This window comes from Mus caroli, chromosome 18 (genome assembly GCF_900094665.2).
Source record: "Mus caroli chromosome 18, CAROLI_EIJ_v1.1, whole genome shotgun sequence".
NCBI classification, from domain to species: Eukaryota; Metazoa; Chordata; class Mammalia; order Rodentia; family Muridae; genus Mus; species Mus caroli.
In genome coordinates this window covers 6,017,728-6,022,930 of record NC_034587.1, presented here as the reverse complement: position 1 = coordinate 6,022,930, position 5,203 = coordinate 6,017,728, and positions in this window count along the sequence as shown.

The following is a 5,203-nucleotide window of genomic DNA, read 5'->3' as shown; positions in this document are numbered from 1 at the left end:
CTAGAAAACCAAGTGTGTTTGAGGAATTTAGTCCTGGAAGGCATCCTTTAAATCTGCTTTAGATGTCTGAGGAAGAAAATATAATGTTAATTATGCATCTAGAATAGGCAGTAACAATTTGTCTATAAAAGAAAACTGGTTGTTAATTAAGGATTGAATAATGGTGATCAGCATAGTTGATTTGACCTGTGGAAGTAGATTAGATGACTTTTGAACCTTAAAAGAAATCTTAAACAAGTTGCAAATTTTGGGGCATACAAATTTGGGGCATCACAAATGCTAGGGAGAAAAATAAACATCTAAATACAGAAGCAAGAAAATTTTGGGTTGAAAAACATGAACATTGTTTCAGGTATTCCTGTTAGGGATAGCAAGCATTTAAACAAAGCCTGAAAACCTTTGGTTTAAGAGCATCAGGTGCATTTTTTCTTTGGTGGGCAGGATGTAGGGACCTGCTCTGTGTGATGAGGTGACTGTGTGTCCTAGCAAACAGGTCCTTGTTTTCTCCATTTGTTTTTTCTTGGCTGGTATATCCTAAATGTACAGCAGGAGATCAAAAGCCAACCTTGAAGAAAAGCTCAAAGGAATAAGCATAGAGGCTTTATAGAACAGTCAGGACAGAGGGAGTGAAAGGCTTTCTAGCCAAAGCAGTGGTAACCTGCTGGCTAGAGTGAGAGGGTGAATTCTGCCTTTTGGTCTGTAGGGGTCTCATTAAAATGGAGATCTGCCTTGAGGCTAGTGATATGCAGTCACATCCTCTACCTGTGGAAGGGCTTGGGGTGTTGTCCTTATGTGACTGATGGCCACAGAATTATGGAGAGCTAAGGCCTCATGTCAGGAGCCTGGTGTCTAGGAGTGTGGCAAAACATGTATCGTCCCTTGCAGGATCACCTGCTGGGTCACAAGGGTTTTAAACCCAGCTCAACCAGAAACCAGGTTGCCTTTAATGGTCCCACAAGTGGGTGCTGCAGCAGACTGTCCTGGGCTGCAAGCACAGGTGAGGAGCTGCCACTCCCACAGCTGCCTCCAAAAGTACCTTTTCCATTTATCAAGCCAGGAAACCAGATGTGCCAATTGATGCTTGTGTCCTGATAGATCCTAATACCCAAGCTACTAAATCTGAGAATTGTGTACAGTATTTCTGGATACACAAAATAGCTTAGCTTACTTTTCTGATACTCAGTGCTCACCGAGGCCCAACAGCAGTGCGCTTGCTTTCCGTTCCTTAGGCACAATCTTTCTTTCTCTACTGAGATCCTAGCACCTCTCTGTTCATGCTGAAATTGCAATGCAACCACAAGGACATTCTCACTTGCCTTAGAGCAGGGTTTTTAAAGTCCTCTCTAAACACCGATATTCCTTTTCAATCCCTCACAGTGATAGTCAGGAAAGTTTCCAGAAATATGTGGCAGCACAGTTATCAAGAAGAACCAGACATTATTGCCTACTAAAATGACTTAAATGTAGAGTAATAAACTACATGGGAAACTTGGGAATGCGGAATGAGCAAAACTCATTTCAACTTTGTGTGACCTTAAAAAAGTCAAGAGTGATCTATTTTCCCAGGTCCATCAACTAAGGATGAGCTATGAATATCTCACAACTCTTTATCTGGGCTGAACTGTCATTGTTTCTGGATCAGCCTGGATGGAGTCTTTAGGCCTCCTTGCCAGGTTCCTAGCCCTTAAGCGGTCTTTTCTGGAATACAAGCTAATGAGGCAATTACTTTCATTGAGTCACCTTCTTGGTGATGGTAGGTACAGAAATGCCTCTGTGATAATTACAAACAGTGGAGAGCAAAGGGTCAGATCACACAGGGTGATGTTCATGGAAACCATGGCTGTGACATAAATTCCTCTCTGGTTTTCTACAGCTGCTCCCAATTTTCCCCGGCTCACCTTTAAATTAAAAGAATCTCTGCACTTTCAAGAATTTAAAAACAAAGCCGTGCATATGAATATGAGATTCACTTTTATGCCCTTGCAAGCAATTGGTTGCATTCCTTTTCTACACTTAAAAATAAAATAAAATAAAGCAACACAAAAACCAAGCAAAAATTTTCCCAAACTATTTTCCCACTCTATCCACCCCAGAATGCCATATGTATAAATTATCCCAAATTAATCTTTAGCATGAGCCATATTGTTTTGATTTACTACATTTTAAAATGTATCAATTGTTCTCTTTTAACATCTTTTGGCTACTATTTTAGAGTTTGAAATGTATTAGAAAAATGAGTATAATTAGCAAGTACTATTTAATAAGTATTAATGGTATAAATATCCCAACAATATACAAATAGCATGGCTAAAGGCTCTGTAATGCTGTATAAAGATTCTTATTTCTCTCTCTCTCTCTCTCTCTCTCTCTCTCTCTCTCTCTCTCTCTCTCTTATCTGTGTATGGTGTAATCTCACATGTAGGGCATAGTAGTGCTTGTACATGTACTTAGAGAGTATCAGAGATAACTATCAGTATCTTGTTTTCTTTCTGTCTCCACCTTAGTCCTTTAAGACAGGGTTATTTACTGAACCTGGCTGATATTCTGCAAGTCTCAGCAATTTTGTCTCCACTTCTTTCAGTACTGAGGTAACAAGCCCACAGAGCAATGTCCAAATTCAGATACTTATGCCTGTGCAACAAGCATTTTTACCCACTGAGCCACATTTTTATTCATACCTGTATTCTTTGTACATATTTAGTATATGTATATAGGCACATAAGCACGTTGGTGTGTGTATGGAGGTCATAGGTCAACTTGTGGACACTGAGATCCTGGTTTGACCAAGCTCCTCTGATCCTGGGATCCTCTGATCCTGGGTGAGTGAGAGCGCCTGGGAGTGGAGCTGCCTCTGTGTATTGTGGGGCTGGCTGTGGAGTTTGTGCCCAAAGTCTGCTCAGGGCACCGGCCCAGACAGAACATTTTTTTTTAATTGGACATAACACCTTTTCTGATCCTTGGTGTTTCTTTCTTCCTTTTTTCCCCATTATGCTCTTTTGTCCCCAATATAATATTTTTGTTGGTTCTTTGCAAATTTCATATCATGTACTCTGATTTCATTCATTTCACAGTCCTTTGTTCTTCCACCAAGTCTTGTGACCTCTTACCTCAAAAAAAATTTTTTTTAAAAAACTAAAATGAAAACAAAAAACAAAAAAAAAAAAAGAAGAAAAGAAAGAAAAAGAAAACAAGTCCAATTTGTATTATCTATACTCCCTGGAACATGGTCAACTCTCAGTAGTCTCTTAAATATATCTGAGTTCTTCTCCTCCCACACCCTATTGAGAAGTCATCAAATGTGAAGAGCTATACTTCAGCATCCTTATCATATGAAGACAGTTCTCAGCTGCAGAAGATGAGAGGACTCGAACAAGGCCCTTGAAGGCAGCCCAAACAAAACATGGACATCAATGTGGCCTCAGGTGGTAGTGTAGACCATTCACATCAACATGGTCCTTGGCAGCAGCATTGCCCATAGACATCAACAAATGGCAGCACAGGCTATAGACATCTACATGACCTTCAGTAGTAACGTGGGCCAAGGACATCAACATACAACTGGGCCTCAGAACCAGACATGTGGATGTTTGGGACCCTCACTTCAACGTAGCTCCTCAGGCTCTACCTGTCCTGCCTATAAACACCAGCTAGGTCTATCTTCCCCCTTGCTCCCCTGCCCCCGATCCATGTAGCTAATGCCATGGCCACATCCCTCACTGCCATGGCAGAAGGAAAAAAAAAAAAGCCTGACTGCTGCTTGCATCTGTTAACTGCGGCCATCTGCTTTTCCTCCAGCTCTCCAACAAGATAGCAATCTGTCAGGTTTTCATGTTCCCTCTCCCAGCCTGCTTTCTTCCCAGAGTTACCGCCAGTTCTCCTGGCACCCCTGTCAGCCTTCCCAAGTCTCCAAGTCTCCAATTCTCCTTAGCAACAGTAACCCAAACAAATCCACATTTTCTGCCTGCCCCTGCTGCTTAGCACCAAAGCCCCACCTCCAGTGCAGCTTACTCCAGGAGTCTCACCAGTTTCAGAGTGCACTAGCCAGGCCAATGTCTTCCTCCCTCCATCCCTTCCTTCCTGTTGCTACTCTGAAAAGCCCCCATTGTTGCTGCTGCCCTGCTAGCAGCCACTATGGTCACCACTGTCCCTGCCCAGCCCATCTGCAGCTCTTGGTCACTGTCTCCCCTAGAATCTGATGCCACTTCCCCACCTCCCTTACTTTCAGCCCTCCCCATACTTGTTCATGCAATGGAATGACTTTGGACCCTGCCTCAATCCTGACCCTTGGGGAAGTGTCAGGTTTGGATGGCCCTGCTCTAGTCTGTGTCCCTTTATCTCTTGGTAAACTTGCCCCAGTTGAAAAACATCTATAATTTACCCCAGATTCCACCACCTTCTCAGACAATTCCAGTACCTAACACAGACTTATGACCTCACCTTCTACAACCTCTATATGATCCTTTGTAATAATTGCCTGCCCAAGGAATGCAAATGTGCCTGAGAAATAGCCCAAGAACATAAAAGATCAGAAACAAAAAGCAGACTGATTCTACCACACTGGATCTGGAGTCCTCGACATAGATTCTAACTAATTACAACCACAGATATAATTGTCAGGCCATAGATAGTTTCATTACTTGTCTCTTCTCTAGCCTGATGGAGGCAGCCCTTAAACCAATTAAGTTTCAGAAAAATTCTACTAGTTCAGGACAAATCTGAAAATCCCTCTCAGTTCCTTCAACAACTTACACAGGTCCTACTCAAACATACAAAACTGGACCCAGAAACCCCATAACACCTTGTTATGGCCAATTTTATTTGCCCATTCTTACCCAGACATAATGGCCAAACTCAGATGTCTAGACCAAGGCCTGCTTACACTCCAGATTAAAGTTCTGGTCCTGGCGTTCAAAATATTTCAAAATCATGACAAACATAACCAAAACATAGGTACCAACTGTTACAGGATATTTGATCACACTGTGAACTCCAAGATTGTGTTATTTACTAGAACAACCTGTTTTTAGTTGTGGTGTGGCTCAGCATTAGCACACATGTTTAATCCAAGAGTTCTCTGAATATTGTAAACAGGATTAAATAAAGTCAATCATAGGTCAAGAGGTGGAGCAAGCAACCAGGAAGTGAACGTAGGATTATTAAGAAAAAAAAGGAGCTCTTCCGGTCAGAAAAGCACCTGGGAAGC